Genomic DNA, 18008 nt, shown 5'->3' with positions numbered 1-18008 from the left:
TTTTTTTTTTTTTTAGGCTTAGAAGTGGCTTTGAGTGGCTTATACATTAGAAAGCCGCATAAATCACCAAATTAAAAAAACAAACAAACACCCATCAAAGTATTCAAAACAGCATTCTGAAAGTTTGTTAACCCTTTAGGTGTTTCCCATAAATTACAGCACAGTGGGGGTGAGATTTACACATTTCACTTATATTGCAGTTATTCAATTGTAATTTATATTTTTCTCTAACACAGAGAGTGTTAATAGAAAAATGTAACTTTATATTCATAACCCTGATTCTGCAATTTTTTGAAATATACAGCATGTGGCCCTAGCAGGGTTGCCAACCTCCACTTTAGTAATTTCTGGACAACTGAGCTAAAAATTACAGTCAGACCAACATTTTTACGGACACATTACAAAATCAAGAACTACACCGCGTTCCAAATTATTATGCAAATGTTATTTTTCGCTGATTTTCCTAAATAGTCGATGCAAATGACAGTCAGTATAATCTTCAAGCCATCAATCGTTGGAGTATAATGCAAATTTTATTGAACAAATCTCCTAATGATAACAGATTTTTTTTTAGAAGTAAAATACTCAAAACGCACTGTTTCAAATTATTATGCACAACAGAGATCAAAACATTTTAAAGGTTGTAAAGAGAACTAAAATGGTATTTTGTTGAATTTGCAGCATCAGGAGGTCATATTTACAGAAATAAAAAGCTCTTTCAATAAAAAAAAACTTAACAGGCCAAGTTACATGTTAACATAGGACCCCTTCTTTGATATTACCTTCACAATTCTTGCATCCATTGAATTTGTGAGTATTTGGACAGTTTCTGCTTGAATATCTTTGCAGGATGTCAGAATAGCCTCCCAGAGCTTCTGTTTGGATGTGAACTGTCTCCCACCCTCATAGATATTTTGATTGAAGATGCTCCAAAGGTTCTCAATAGGGTTGAAGTCAGGGGAACATGGGGGCCACACCATGAGTTTCTCTCCCTTTATGCCTATAGCAGCCAATGACACAGAGGTATTCTTTGCAGCATGAGATGGTGCATTGTCATGCATGAAGATAATTTTGCTACGGAAGGCACGGTACCACGGAAGAAAGTGGTCAGTCATAAACTCTACGTACTTTGCAGAGGTAATTTTCACACCGTCAGGGACCCTAAAGGGGCCTACCAGCTCTCTCCCCATGAATCCAGCCCAAAACATGACTCCGCCACCTCCTTGCTGACGTCGCAGCCTTGTTGGGACATGGTGGCCATTCACCAACCATCAACTACTCCATCCATCTGGACAATCCAGGGTTGCACGGCACTCATCAGTAAACAACAAGGTTTGAAAATTAGTCTTGATGTATTTCTGAGCCCACTGCAACCGTTTCTGCTTGTGAGCATTGTTTAGGGGTGGCCGAATAATCGCTTTATGCACACTTGCAAACCTCTGGAGGATACTACACCTTGAGGCTCGCGGGACTCCAGAGGCACCAGCGGCTTCAAATACCTGTTTGCTGCTTTGCAATGGCATTTTAGCAGCTGCTCTCCTAATCCTATTAATTTGTCTGGGAGAAACCTTCCTCATTATGCCTTTATCTGAACGAACCCGTCTGTGCTCTGAATCAGCCACAAATCTTTTCACAGTACGATGATCTCGCTTAAGTTTTCTTGAAATATCCAATGTTTTCATACCTTATCCAAGGTATTGCACTATTTCACGCTTTTCGGCAGCAGAGAGATCCTTTTTCTTTCCCATACTGCTTGAAACCTGTGGCCTGCTTAATAATGTGGAACGTCCTTCTTAAGTACTTTTACTTTGATTGGGCACACCTGGCAAACTAATTATCACAGGTGTCTGAGATTGATTACAATGATCCAAAGAGCCCTAAGACACAATACCATCCATGAGTTTAATTGAAAAGCTAATAATTAAATGTTTATGACAGTTAAATCCAATGTGCATAATAATTTGGAACACGGTGTAGTGATAAACCTGATAGACCCCCACAATCCCTGTATATCACCCCCATCATACATGTATATAACTGCCATCATTCCTGTATATAACCAGCCATCATCCTTGTATATAACCGCCATCATCCCTGTATATAACCCCCACCATCCCTGTATATAACCAGGCATCATTCCTGTATATAACCACCATCATCCTTGTATATAACAACCATCATCCCTGTATATAACCCCCATCATTCCTATATATACCCACCGTCATCCCTGTGTATAACACCCATCACCCATCTATATATATATATATATATATATATATATATATATGATCCTGAAAAATTAATTTGGGGAGCTAGGAGAGAAGCTAAAATCCAGGCCCTCCAATGTAGTGTTTTCAGAAATACTACCAGTGTCACGAGCGTCAATAGAAAGACAGCGGGAGATTAGGGAGTTAAATAAGTGGCTTAGAAATTGATGCAGGAAGGAAGGGTTTGGGTTCATGGAGAACTGGGCTGACTTCTCTGTCGGCTACAGGCTCTATGGTAGGGACGGGCTGCCTTTAAATGGGGAGGATGCAGCTGTGCTGGGGGAAAGAATGGTTAGACAGCTGGTGGAGTTTTGAAAGGGAACCTGTCACCAGCATTTCACCTATTGAACTTTACTTATCCCTCACTGGCCGCTGCTATCAAAAGTTCATTGCCGTTATCACCTCTCCTAAACTCCTCCGACTGTAAATAATAGTCTGCAAACATTTTGTGCTTTTTATCGTAATAATCCAGTGTCCCTTTGTGCGCACACACCAGAAGATGATATCAATGCACAAGCACGGGATTTTGTGTGCTGGGGGAAGGCGACGAGCTATCAATCAAAAGTAAGGAGGCGGGGTAAACTCAGAAAGTCTTGAGGAATGAAGATATTACTCTTTTATGCTCATTAGCATACGGTGTGGTAAAAACGAAAAAACTGAATACTAAAGCCACAGAGCCGACTAAAAAGACAATTGTAGGTTATATAGAAATGATTTTTCACCCACTACCACCAGGTATTGCTGGTTTATTAGGTGAAATACTGGTGACAGGTTCCCTTTAAACTAGGTTCTGGGGGAGGGAGGCTGGGGATACACAAGCGGGGTTAGATAGAGTACATAGGGAGTGGGATACAGAAGGGGTTATTGGGAATTTAGTGGGGGCTGGGGTTAGCAAGCCGAGTAGGGAGGTGACTACGAATAAATACGGACCTACAAATATTAAAGGTGTTGGTAAGATGAAATGTATGCTGGCAAGTGCAAGAAGTATTGCAAGTAAAATGGACGAGTTGGAGATTCTAATGACCGACATGGATTATGATGTAGTGGGCATAATAGAAACCTGGCTGGATGAGAGAAATTACTTGGTAACAAATGTGGGGGGCTACACCGTATTCAGAAGGGATAAAAAAGATAAAAACGGTGGAGGGGTTGCCTATTTGTTTCCAGCCTGTTTGTTTGTTTCCAGCTTAAAGGGAATGTGTTGCCAGCAAAACATGTTTTGTTTTTTTTTAGTTAAACAATTAGTGTGTAGGTGATTAAACATTGTTCTAATTTTTTTTATTTTTTTCACGAGTCAGGAAATATTATAAATTGGATTCAATTTATAATATTTCCCAGCACTGGTCACTAGATGGAGCAATTCCCAAAATTGCAGCATTGCATGTGGTAAAGCAACCACATTGCTTTATGCTGCAGAATTGGGAAAAAATCCCTCGCTCTAGTGAGCTCTCAGAATCCCCCCCCTCCTTTATCCTGGCTAGTGCCGGGAGAAACGAGGGGTTTGAACGGTCTAACCTCCTACACTGTGTGTCGCCATTTTTTGAGCTAACACACAGTGTAGAAGGTTTACATACACTAGTAAAACACACTGAAACACGAACATACATAGAAATCACTTACCTGCTCCAGTCGCCGCCGCTCCCTCCGGTCCGTCCGCTCCGTCTGCTGCCGCTGCTCCATGTGCACAAGTCCAGAAGCTGCGACCGGAAGTAGTAATCTTACTGCCCGGCCGCGACTTCCGGTCCACAGGAAAATGGCGCCGGACGGCGCGCATTTCAAATCAGACTGTGTGGGAGCGGCGCATGCGCCGTTCCCACACACACGGCGTACACCATAGTGGATGGAACGGGCCCCGTTCGCAGTCCCTATGGGACTGGAGCTGCCGTATTCCATGTCTGTATGTGTCGTTAATCGACACATACAGAAATGGAAAAAAAAAGGGCAGCCCCCATAGGGAAGAAAAAGTGTAAAAAATAGAAAAAAGTAACACACAAACACACAAATAAATATAAACGTTTTTAATAAAACCCTAACATAAAACTGATATAAAAAAAAAAATGTTGGTGGCACTGTTCCTTTAAGACCAGTCCTGAATCAAGACATTGGGGAGACTTGGACAGTGGGGAGTCTTTATGGGTAAATATTCATGGAACGGTTAACCCTTTCACAACTGCCATACGGCTATATACGTTCTAACTGCCGATGGCCCGTGCAGTTAGCACATATATGGATGTTTGCATCAGGGTTTAATGAGTGCAGAAGCTGCTTCAGCTATGTGTCGACTCTTTTTACAAGTGCAAACACCACTTTGACTTAGGCCTCATGCACACGACCGTAAAAACTCCCGTTATTACGGGTCGTAATCACGACCCGTAATAACGGGCTCATAGACTTCTATTGGCGACGGGTGCCTTCCCGTTTTCTCACGGGAAGGTGCCCGTGCCGTTGAAAAAGATAGAACATGTCCTATTTCAGGCCGTAATAACGGCACGGACAGTCCATAGAAGTCTATGGAGCTCTCGTAATAACGGGTGGCTACATGTGTGCACCCGTCATTACGGCAGCGTTGCTAAGCGACGTCAGTAAATAGTCACTGTCCAGGGAGCTGAAAGAGTTAACTGATCGGCAGTAACTGTTTCAGCACCCTGGACAGTGGCTACCGATCAGTATAACCTGTAAAAAATAAAAATAAAAGACGTTCATACTTACCGACAACTTCCTGCTTCCTCCAGTCCGGTCTCCCGCCCGTTGCCTTGGTGACGCGTCCCTCTCGACATCCGGCCCGACGTCCTGGATGACGTTTCAGGCCATGTGACCGCTGCAGCCAATCACAGGTCAATCACAGGCTGCAGCGGTCACATGGACTGCCGCGTCATCCAGGGATGTCGGGCTGGATGTGAAGAGAGGGACGCGTCACCAAGACAACGGCCGGGTAAGTAGGAATTTCTTTAACTTTTATTACAGAAAAGGCTGTCCCTTCTCTCTATCCTGCACTGATAGAGAGAAGGGGCTGCCGATTAGTGCAGTGCTATTTTGCCGCCAAAAACGTGCTCGTAAATACGGGTGGAATACGTGTGACACCGGACCCATATTTACGAGCACGGGTTCGTAAATACTGGTGCAAAACGGGTGGAATACGTGTGACACCGGACCCGTATTTACGCCAGTATTTACGGGTGGGAAAAAATACGGTCGTGTGCATGAGGCCTTAGTTTCATAAAACAAACGTGTTTTCTTTATGAAACTAAAGTTACAAGTGCAGCACTGCTCACAATGAAGCAGTCTGCACTTATCTCTCTGCCAGTGTTGACACCTCCCCCCTCATTCTCCCTCTGTCAGCTTCTGCACAGAGATAACGGAGCCAGTGTGCTGTTATCTGGGAAGATAAGGTACTAAAAGTTTGGCTTTAACCCCTTCCCGTTCCTGGACGTACTATTAGGTCATGGTAGCTGTATCGTTTGCGCTCCATGACCTAATAGTACGTCTCGGGAGTAACGGCCGCTTCGACACATACAGGAGCTGTGACAGATTCTGTCTCGTACAGCAGCTGCCGCAGCTCCTACAGCGGGGACCAATCGCTGTGTCCCCGCTGATTAACCCCTTAAAAGCCGCGTTCAATAGAGATCGCGGTTTTTTAGGGGTTAAGCTACAATCACCGGCCTGCTACACGATAGCGGCCGGCAATTGTAACTATGGCAACTGGACACCAAACGTCAGGACCCACTATGCTTGCTGTCAGTGAGTAGCTGACAGCTCTAATACACTGCACTACGCATGTAGTGCAGTGTATTAGAATAGCGATCAGGGCCTCCTGCCCTCAAGTCCGCTAGTAGGACAAAGTAGTAAAGTAAAAAAAAAGTTAAAGATGTGTAAAAATAAGAAAATAAAAGTTTTAAAAGTAATAAAATTAAAAATACCCCTTTTTCCCCTATCAGTCCTTTATTATTAATAAAAATAGATAAACAAATAAACTATACATAATTGGTATCGCCGCGTCCGTAACGGCCTGAACTACAAAATTATTTCGTTATTTATCCCGCACGTTGAACGCCGTAAAAGAAAATAATAATAAACCATACCACAATCACAATTGTTTGGTCACTTCACCTCCCAAAAAATGGAATAAAAAGAGATCAAAAAGTCGCATGTACCTAAAAATGGTAATGATTGAAACTACAGTTTGTTACGTAAAAAATAAGTCCTCGCACGGCTTTATTGATGAAAAAATTAAAAAGTTCTGGCTCTTAGAATATGGTAACACAAAAAGTGAATGATTTTTTACAAAATGTATTTTATTGTGCAAACGCCATAAGACATAAAAAAAACTATAAACATCTGGTATCGCCGTAATCGTATCGCCCCGCAGAATAAAATAAATATGTCATTTATAGCGCACGGTGAACGCTGTAAAAAAAATAGTATAAAAAAACCAATAGTAGAATTGCTGTTTTTTAGTCACCACGCCACCTAAAAATAGAATAAAAACTGATCAGAAAGTCGCATGCACCCCAAGAAAACTACAATGGATTCCTCAAGGGGTCTAGTTTCACTTTTGACAGGTTTCCACTGTTTTGGCACCACAAGACCTCTTCAAACCGGACATGGTGCCTAATAAAAAAAAGAGGCCTCAAAATCCTCTAGGTGCTCCTTTGCTTCGGAGGCCGGAGCTTCAGTTCATTACCGCACTAGCGCCACATGTGGGATATTTCTCTAAACTGCAGAATCTGGGCAATAAGTATTAAGTTGCGTTTCTCTGGTAAAATCTTTTGTGTTATAGAAAAAAATGGTATAAAAAGGATTTTCTGACAAAAATAAATATGTAAATTTCACTTCTACTTTGCTCTAAATTCCTTTGAAACATCTAAACAGTTCATAAACTTTCTAAATGCTGTTGTGAATACTTTGAGGGGTCTAGTTTCTAAAATGGGGTGTTTGATGGGGGTGTCTAATATATGGGCCCCTCAAAGCAACTTCAGAACTGAACTGGAACCTAAAAAAAAAAAATGAGGCAATACTTCGCTTCTCCTAATGAGCATTGCCTACTCTAAGATGACCCCAGTTTTGACCGTTTGTATAAACGGAGACCCTTATTAGACCGTTTCAGTGCCCGGTTTTCAAAAGCATACACCACCGAGACGTGTATTTCTATTGATGAGTCCTTGGTACATTTTAAAGGGAGGCTTCAATTCCGCCAGTACCTGCCTGGTAAGAGGGCAAGGTATGGCGTGAAGATGTATAAGCTGTGCGAGAGTGCATCAGGGTATACCTACAAATTTAGGATATATGAAGGGAAGGACACCAGTGCTCAGCCCCCAGAATGTCCCCCCCTAACTAGGAGTTAATGCAAAAATTGTGTGGGATTTGGTGCACCCACTGCTGGACCAGGGTTACCACCTCTACCTGGATAATATTTATACCAGCATCCCACTCTTCAAGTGCCTCGCTTCCAGAAGTCCTGCGGCATGCGGCACTGCTAGAAGAAACCTGAGAGGCCTCCCTAAGACTCTGCTTGGGCAAACACTCAGAAGGGGTGAGAGCAGGGCACAATCTAGCAGAAACATATTGTGTGTCAAGCACAAGAGAGATGTCCTTGCATTGGCAACAATACATGCCCACACCAGTACCCATGTACCTGAACGAGGTACCAGTACAGACACCCCCAAACCAGACTGCATCCTGGACTACAATAGGTATATGGGAGGCGTGGACTTGTCAGATCAAGCCCTGAAGCCCTACAGCGCCATGCGGTGTGGTATAAGAAGCTGGCTGGGCACCTCATACAGATGGCATTGTACAATGCGTATGTACTACGTCGATGGGCAGGCCAGACGGGAACTTTTCTGGAATTTCAAGAGGTGGTTATCAAGACACTAATTTTTAGGGACCAAGTAGGGGGGGGGCACCCAGTACTTCTGGAAGCGGGGCCACACGCATCGTACCAGGGCAACACTTTCCAGGAGAAGTTCCCCAAACTGGCAAGAAAGGAAAAAGTCAAAAGAGGTACAAAGTCTGCTATAAGAGGGGGATAAGGGAGGACACAATATATCAATGTGACACGTGTCCCGAAAAACTAAGGCTCCGTATGAAAGAGTGCTTCAAAATATATCATACATCCCTTGATTTTTAATCAACCCCAGTTTTACTTACCATAATGCACTCCACACATCTTATCCCCCTCATCTTTCCCTTCTGAGCCCTGCCGTGTGCCCAGGCAGCTGATAACAGCCACATTGGGGGTATTGCCATACCCGTGAGAACCCACATTACAGTTTATGGGGTGTATGTCTCCGGTAAAAATGCTCACTACACCTCTAGATGAATGCCTTAAGGGGTGTAGTTTTTAAAACGGGGTCACTTTTTGGGGGTTTCAACTGTACTGGTACCTCAGGGGCTTCTGTATACATGACTTAGCACCAGAAAATCCCCCGCAGGCCAAATCGTGGTCCTTTCCTTCTGAGCCCTCCCATGGGCCCAAACGTCAGTTTATTACCACAAATTAGGCATTGCCGCACTCAGGACAAATTGGGCAACAAAATGAGGTATTTTATTTCTTGTGAAAATAAGAAATTTTCAGCCAAAACTACATATTATTGGAAAAAATTAATTTTGTTTGAATTCCCAGCCCAATTCACATAAGTTATGTGAAAAAACTATGGGGTCAAAATGGTCACAACACCAATAAGTGAATTCCTTGAGGGGTGTAGTCTTCAAAATGGGGTCACTTCTGGTGGGTTTCCATTGCTTTGATACCTCTGGGGCTCTGCAAATGCGACATGGCACCCGAAAACCAATCCAGCAAAATCTGGACTACAAAGAACAAATAGCGCTCCTTTCCTTCTGACCCCTCCCATGGGCCCAAACGGCAGTTTATCACCACAAATGGGGTATTGCTGCACTCAGGACAAATTGGGCAACAAAATGGAGTATTTTATTTCTTGTAAAAATAAGAAATTTTGAGCTAAAACGACATATTAGTGGAAAATATATATTTTTTTAAAATTCCCAGCCCAATTCAAATAAGTTCTGTGAAGAAACCATGGGGTCTATATGGTCACATTACCCATCAATTAATTCCTTGAGGGGTGTAGTTTCCAAAATGGGGTCACTTCTGGTGGGTTTCCATTGCTTTGATACCTCTGGGGCTCTGCAAATGCGACATAGCACCCGAAAACCAATCCAGCAAAATCTGCACTCCAAAGAACACACAGCGCTCCTTCACTTCTGAGGCCACCCATGGGCCCAAACGGCAGTTTATCGCCACAAATGGGGTATTGCTGTACTCAGGACAAATTGGGCAACAAAATGGGGTATTTTGTTCCCTGTGAAAATAAGACATTTTTATCAAAAATGACATCTTATTGGGAAAAAATTGCATTTTTTTAATTTCACAGATCAATTCAAATACGTGCTGTGTAAAAACTGTGGGGTCAAAATGGTAACAACAACCATAAATTAATTCCTTGAGGGGTGTAGTTTCTGAAATGGGGTCACTTTTGTGGGATTTCTACTGCTTTGGCACCTCAACACCTCTTCAAACCTGGCATGCTGCCTAAAATATATTCTAATAAAAAAGAGGCCTCAAAATGTACTAGGTGCTTCTTTGCTTCTGGGGCTTGTGTTTTAGTCCACGAGCGCACTAGAGCCACATGTGGGACATTTCTAAAAACTGCAGAATCTGGACAATACATATTTAGTAGTGTTTCTCTGGTAAAACCTTCTGTGTTACAGAAAAAAATTGAATACAATTGAAATTCAGCAAGAAATATAAAATTAGCAAATTTCACCTCTACTTTGCTTTAATTTCTGTGAAATGCCTGAAGGGTTAAATAAACTTTCTAAATGCTGTTTTGAATACTTTGAGGGGTCTAGTCTTCAAAATGGGGTGTTTCATGTGGGTTTCTAATACATAGGCCCCTCAAAGCCACTTCGGAACTGAACAGGTACCTTAAAAAAAAGGCTTTTGAAATTTTCTTAAAAATATGAGAAATTGCTGTTTATGTTCTAAGCCTTGTAACGTCCAAGAAAAATAAAAGAATGTTCAAAAAACGATGCCAATCTAAAGTAGACATATGGGAAATGTGAACTAGTAACTTTTTTGGGTGGTATAAATGTCTGTTTTACAAGCAGATGCATTTAAATTCTGAAAAATGCTATTTTTTATAAATTTTCTCAAAATGTTGCAATTTTTCACCAATAAACACTGAATATATCGTCCAAATTTTACCACTAACATAAAGCCCAATGTGTCACGAGAAAACAATCTCAGAATCGCTTGGATAGGTTTAAGCATTCCGACGTTATTACCACATGAACTGAAATATGTCAGATTTGAAAAATGGGCTCTGAGCCTTAAGGCCAAAACAAGGCTGCGTCCTTAAGGGGTTAAAGAGGCACCACATTATAAATGCCCTGTCTTCTACATAATATGATCGGCGCTGTAATGTAGATTACAGCAGTGTTTTTTATTTAGAAAAACAATCATTTTTGACGGAGTTATGAACGATTTTAGCTTTATGCTAAAGTTTCTTAATGCCAAACTGGGCGTGTTTTACTTTTTGACCAAGAGGGCGTTGTGGAGAGAAGTGTATGATGCTGAACAATTTACATAGCACATAGTGTTCTTACTAAATCACTATGTGCAGCCACTTCGGTAACGTTTGTGTGAAATTTACAGCAAGGCAAACTGTCAATTAAAACGAGATTACACTTGCCTTGCTGTAAATCACACACAAACTATTCATTAGCTAAGTGTCAGGATTCTGAATAGACATCGCGTCCTGGCTGGAGGTGATGACTATTCATTGTCAGGATACTTGAGTAACGTTAATGTGTGTTTATGTGGCTGCACATAGTGATCTAGTAAGAACACTATGTGCTGTGTAAATGAATGGAGAGAAGGGCATGCCGCTGATTGGTCAGCGTTATACACTTCTCTCCACAACTCCCACTTGGTCAAAAAGTAAAACACGTCCAGTTGGGCATTAAGAAATTCATTAGCATAAAGCTAAAATCGTTCATAACTCCATCAAAAATTATAGTTTCTCTAAATAAAAAAAACTGCTGTAATTTAGATTACAGCACCGTGGTGACAGAGCCTCTTCAACTCTTTAGTCCTCTCCTCTCTCCTGGATCCCCTGTATGGGGAGAGTGAAGAAGGCTAACTGTTACAGAGCTGCAACTGTATATATATATATATATATACATATATATATATATATATATATATATATATATATACATATACATATATATATATATATATACATACACACACACACACACACACACATAAATAACATAGATAAATATATAAAAAAATTACAAAAGTTGTTTTTTTTTCACATTTTTTGTCATTTGTCTGCTCATAATAATGGAATTAATTCATCTAATCTTGAAAATGTAAGCCTTCAAAGCGGTTTCAAAGATATTATCATTTAACCCCTTCCCGCACCTTGGCGTAAATGCACGTCCAGGTGAGCAGTAACTTCGCGCACCTGGGCGTGCAGTTACGTCCGCTCTTTAACAGTTAACTGTGCAGGGTGTCTGCCCTGCTCTCCCCGTTGCCGATCAGCGGCCTGTCGCCGCTGAAATCGGCAATTAACCCCTTTGATGCGGTGGTCGATTGCGATCACCACATTGAAGAGGTTTACAGCGGATCGGCAGCACCCCACATGCATTTGCGGGGGCTGGCGATCCTTATCATGGCAAACAGAGGCCTCCGATGCTTCCTGTCAGTGTGAAAGTTACGTCACAATGACAGTTAGAACACATCACACTATGTGTGTAGTGTAATGTGTTCTAGCAGCGATCAGAGCTGCAAGTCTAAGTGTCCCCTAGTGGGACAAGTAAAAAAAGTAAAAAAAAAGATAATAAAAATGTTTTTAAAAAGTGTAAAAATAAAAGTTAGAAGTTACATAAACAAAGTCTTTTATTATAGGAAAAAAATTAACACGTTAAAAAAAGTACACATATTTGGTATCACCGCGTTCGTAACGACCCCATCTATAAAAGTGTAGTATTATTTTTCTCGCACGGTGAACACCGCGAAAAAACTAAACGAAAAACATTGCCAGAATCACAATTTTTTGGTTACCAACCCTCCCAAAATATACAATAAAAAGTGATCAAAAAGTCGCATGTACGCCAAAATGGTACCAATACAAACTAAAACCCGTCCCGCAAAAAACAAGCCCTTACAACGCTTTTTTGACTGAAAAATAAAAAAGTTATTGCTCTCAGAATATGGTGACACAAAAAATAATTTATTTTATAAATAAGTGATTTTATTGCACAAATGCACAAAAACATAAAAAAATGATATACATATGGTATCCCCGTAATCGTATCGACCCGCGGAATAAAGTAAAATGGTCATTTATAGACTAGGGTGAAGGCCATAAAAAAAAGAATAAAAAACATTGTCAGAATTGATGGTTTTTGGTCACCTTGCTTGCCAAAAAATGGAATAAAACGTGATCAAAAAAATTTAAAACTACAGATTGTCCCGCACCGAATAAACCCTCGCACAGCTCCGGGGGAGAAAAAATAAAAAAAGTTCTGGCTCTCAGAATATGGCGATGCAAAATGTGCAGTGTTCCAAAAGCAGATAAGATCGGGCACCATTTATCAGTGCGACACCGGCCACATATCTGCGGATTATTATTTATTTACTGCATTATTATACCCTCTTATTATACCCTGATGTACACCGCACAGATAACATATGCCCCCACATTATAAACTGAAACACCAGTAAAACCCCAAACAGAACAACTACCAAGCTACATCTGCGCCCCAAAAGCCAAATGGCGCTCCCTCCCTTCTGAGCCCTGCAGCGTGCCTAAACACCAGTTTACGTCCACAGATATGACATCGCTATATCCGGGAGAACCCGGTTAATATTTTATGAGGTATTTGTCTTCAGTGGTACAAACTGGGCATAACATGTAGTGCACTAAAATGGCATGAGTGGAAAATTTTAATTTTCACTCTGCACCATCCGCTGCACATTAAGCCCTTCGCACACCACGATATAGCATGTCGTAGTGTGGGGGGTGATGTGTGGAGCGTCTCCCGTGAAAACTAAAGAATTTAAAACGGCAAAATCGCTATTTTTTGGTCACTTCGCTCTACCTAAAAATGTAATAAAAATTGCTCAAAAAGTTGTATGTACCAATAAAAACAACCGCTCGTCCCTCAATAAATAAGCCCTCATACCGCTCTATTGACTGAAAAATAAAAAAGTTATGGCTCTTGGAACGCGGGGAGGAAAAAACTAAAAAGGAAAAGAAAAAAATGGATCAGTCCAGAAAGGGTTAATTACTTTCTAATGAAAAACCATTTATGACCACACGTGGGGTATTGTCGTACTCGGGAGAAATTGCTTTACAAATGTTGGGCAGTTTTTTCCCCCTTTATCCTTTGTGAAATTGAAAAAATGCAACATTTTAGTGGAAGAAATGTTGATATTCATTTTCACGGCCTAATTCTAATAAATCCTGCAAAATACTTGTGGCGTCTAAATGGCCACTATATCCCTAGATAGATTCTTTAAGTGGTGTAATTTCCACTTTTGGGGGGTTTCCACTGTTTTGGCCTCTCAGGGCTTTGCCAATTCGACATGGCACCCAAAAACCATTTCAGCTAGATTTGAGATCCAAAAGCAAAATAGTGCTCCTTCCCTTCTGAGCCTTGCTGTGGGTCCAAACAGCAGTTTATTACCACATATGGCATATTTCCGTAATCGGGAGAAATTGTTTTACAAATGTTGGGGTGCTTTTTCTCCTTTATTCCTTGTAAAAATTAAAAATGGCTTCCTTTTTTCAGAAAAAAAATAGATTTTTACCTTTACAGAATAATTCTAATGAATTCAGCAAAGCAACTGTGGGGTCAAAATGCTAACTTTACCCCTACAAAAATGTCGTGATGACTGTAGTTTCCAAAATGGGGTCACTTTCCAGGGATTTCCACTATTTTGTTCCCTCCAGTGCATTTCAAACGCGACACGGCACTGAAAACTATTCCAGCAAAATCAGAATTTCAAAATCCAAATGGTGCTCCTTCCCTTCTGAGTCCTGCTGTGGGTCCAAACAGCAGTTTATTACCACATATGGGGTATTGCTATAATCGGGAGAAATTGCTTTACATATGTTGGGGTGTTTTTTCTCTTTTATTCCTTGAAAAAATTAAACATTTCTACGTTTTTTCAGAAAAAAAGTAGATTTTCATCTTCACATACTAATTCAAATAAATTTAGCAAAAAAACTGTGGCTTCAAAATGCTAACTATACCCCTAGATAAATTCCCTGAGGGGTGTAGTTTTGGCCCCACAAGACCTCTTCAAACCTGACATGGTACCTAAAATATATGCTAAAAAACAGGAGGCCCCAAAATCCACTAGGTGCTCCTTTGCTTCTGAGGCCTGTGTTTCAGTCCATTAGGGCACTAGGGCCACATGTGGGATATTTCTAAAAACTGCAGAATCTGGGCAATAAATAATAAGTTACATTTCTCGGGTAAAACCTTCTGTGGTATAGAAAAAAATGTATTACAAATGAATTTTGTAAAAAAAAAATGAAATTTGTAACTTTCACCTCTACTTTGCTTTAATTCCTGTGAAACGCCTAAAGGGTTAAAACACTTTCTGAATGCCGTTTTGAATACTTTGAGGGGTGCAGTTTTCAAAATGGGGTGTTTTATGGGGACTTTCTAATATATAAGGCCCTCTAAGCCACTTCAGAACTGAACTGGTCCTTGTAAAAATCGCCTTTTGAAATTTTCTTGAAAATATGAGAAATTGCTGCTAAAGTTCTAAGTCTTGTAACGTCCTAGAAAAATAAAAGAATGTTCAAAAAACGATGCTAATATAAAGTAGACATATGGGGGATGTTAACTAGTAACTATTTTGTGTGGTATTACTATCTGTTTTACAAGCAGATACATTTAAATTTAGAAAAATGCTCATTTTAGCAAATTTTCTCCAAATCTTGGTGGTTTTTTTTACAAATAAATATTGAATTTATCAACTAAATTTTTTCACTAACATAAAGTATGTCACGAGAAAACAATCTCAGAATCGCTTGGATAGGTAAAAGCATTACGGAGTTATTACCACATAAAGTGACACATGTCAGATTTGAAAAATCGGCTTCGTCCTGAAGGCCAAAACAGGCTCAGTCCTGAAGGGGTTAAAGAAGTGCATATCAGATGCAAATGCGAAATTTGACCTGAACCCAGGGGTATCAATGACCCTTGGTCATGAAAGGGTTAATAATGGTAAACTAATAATTGGAGTTTGTTATAAGCCACCGACCATAACGGAACAGGCTGAGGATAAAATGCTGCAGCAAATAGATAAGGTAACATTAATTGGGACATAGAGGCCGCTGGATGTGCTAAAAGCTGGATGTTTTTATACACCATTCAAGACAATTATTTCACTCAATTGGTTAATAGACCAACCAGAGGGGATAATGTGCTGGATCTGGTCTTATCCAATAGACCATACACAATATCAGATGTGGAGGTCCGGGACCACTTGGACACAATAGTGACCACAATATGGTAAGTTTTCATATAATTTTCAATAAAACAATACGAACTGGTGCAACATAAACTACAAAAGTATATAGCAGAGAAAAGTTTAATGACTGATATCCAGTACGGATTCATGAAAAACTGGTCGTCCCTAACTAACATGCTCGGTTTCTATGAGGAGGTAAGTGCAAATCTGGATGTTTGTCATGTGGCTGATGTGAGTTATTTGGATTTTGCAAAAGCATTTGATACTGTTCCACACAACAGTCTTGTTCTGAAGCTACAGGCACAGGGATTGGGGGAATGTGTATCTAAGTGGGTAAAGAATTGGTCAAGGGACAGAAAACAAAGAGTTGTTATAAATGGAACTTACTCAAAATGGGTTGCAGTCATCAGTTGAGTACCACAATGATCGGTGTTAGGCCCAATTCTTTTTAATCTCTTTATTAACCCCTACCTGCTCATCGCCGCTGATTTCGGCAATTAACCCATTAAATGCGACGCTCGATTGCGATCGCCGCATTTAGGGGGTTTGTAGCACATCAGCAGCACCCATGCAATTGTGGGGGTTGCTGATGCTCGTAATGCCATCCGGAGACCAGAAAACGGCCTACGGGTCTGCCATATACGGAAGCGTATGAGGATCAGCCTGGTCCTCGTAGACTTACTGTCAGAGTGACTGTGACGTCACATTGACAGTTGGAATACATTACACTACATAGGTGGTGGTGTAATGTTTTCTAGCACCAATCAGAGCTGCAGGTCAAAAAAGAAACTGTAAAAAGTAAAAAAGAAAAGTTAATAAAAATGTTTAATAAAAGTGTAAAAATAAGGCCTTATTCACACATACGTGTTATACGTCCGTGCAACGCGTGTGATTTTCACACGCGTCGCACGGACCTATGTTAGTGAATGGGGCCATTCAGACTGTCAGTGAATTTCACGCAGCGTATGTGCGCTGCTTGAAACCCCCGACATGTTCTATACTTGCCCATGTTTCGCGCATCACGCACCCATTGAAGTCAATGGGTGCGTGCAAATCGCGCACGGCACTCGGAAGCACTTCCGGGTGCCGCGCGTGTTGCGCGTTACAGTAGTAAAATAAATGAATGAAAACAGAAAAACAGAGTGTCATGATGACGGCTGCGCTAAAATCACGCAGCCACGCACCATATGCTGATGCCACACGGACCTTTTGCGCACGCAAAACGCGTTTATTGCGTGCGCAAAACGGACACATCCGTGTGAATAAGGCCTAAAAGTTGTTTTTTTCCTATAATAAGTAATTTATTATAGGAAAAAAATTTAAACGTTAAAAAAAAGTACACATATTTGGTATCACCGCATTCGTAACGAGCCAAACTATGAAACTATAATGTTATTTTTCCCGCACGGTGAACGCCGAAAACAAAAAAAACGAAAAACTATGCCAGCATCGCTATTTTTGGCCACCACCACTCCCAATATATAGAATAAAAAGTGATCAAACAGTCGCATTTACCCCAAAATAGTACCATTAAAAACAACAACCCGTCCCGCAAAAAACAAGAGTTACGGCTCTCAGAATATGGTGTCTCAGAAAATTAATTATTTTATAGAAACATCATTTTATTGTGCAAACACTGCAAAACATAAAAAAAACTATAAACATATGGTATCGTCGTAATCGTGCCGACCCGCAGAATAAAGTAAAATGTAATTTATTGCACACGGTGAAGGCTGTAAGAAATAAAGAATTTAAAATGCCAAAATCGCTGTTTTTTGGTCACCTTAACTCTAAAAAAGATGTAATAAAAAGTGATCAAGAAGTTGTATGTACCATAAAATGGTACCAATAAAAGCTAGAGCTCGTCCCACCAAAAATAAGCCCGCACACCGCTCAATCGACCAAAAAATAAAAAAGTTCTGGCTGTCAGAATGTCATGATACAAAACAACAATTTTTTTTTAACAAATAGTCTTTTCTTTGAAAAACTAGTAAAATATAAAAAACCTATCTAAATTTGGTATCACCGTAATCGTATTGAGACGCAGAATAAAACTAAAGTTGTCGTTTTTACCGCACAGTGAAAGACGTAAAACAAAACCCCAAAAACAATTAAGGAATCACAGTTTTTTCCAATTTCAGCCCGCAAATTATTTTTTTTCCGTTTCCCAGTACATTTTATGGTACTTTAAATGGTGTTAATAGAAACTAGAACTCCTC

The 18008-nt window shown here is 40.5% G+C and overlaps 1 protein-coding gene across 1 annotated transcript in view; it reads right to left on the bottom strand.

The window, feature by feature from the left end:
- Positions 1-18008, bottom strand: part of SHISA8 (shisa family member 8) — a 361466-nt gene that overhangs the window by 204842 nt on the left and 138616 nt on the right. The window lies entirely within an intron of this gene.

This window comes from Rhinoderma darwinii, chromosome 7 (assembly GCF_050947455.1).
Source record: "Rhinoderma darwinii isolate aRhiDar2 chromosome 7, aRhiDar2.hap1, whole genome shotgun sequence".
NCBI lineage: Eukaryota > Metazoa > Chordata > Amphibia > Anura > Rhinodermatidae > Rhinoderma > Rhinoderma darwinii.
This window is presented reverse-complemented; position numbering and strand designations above follow the sequence as displayed.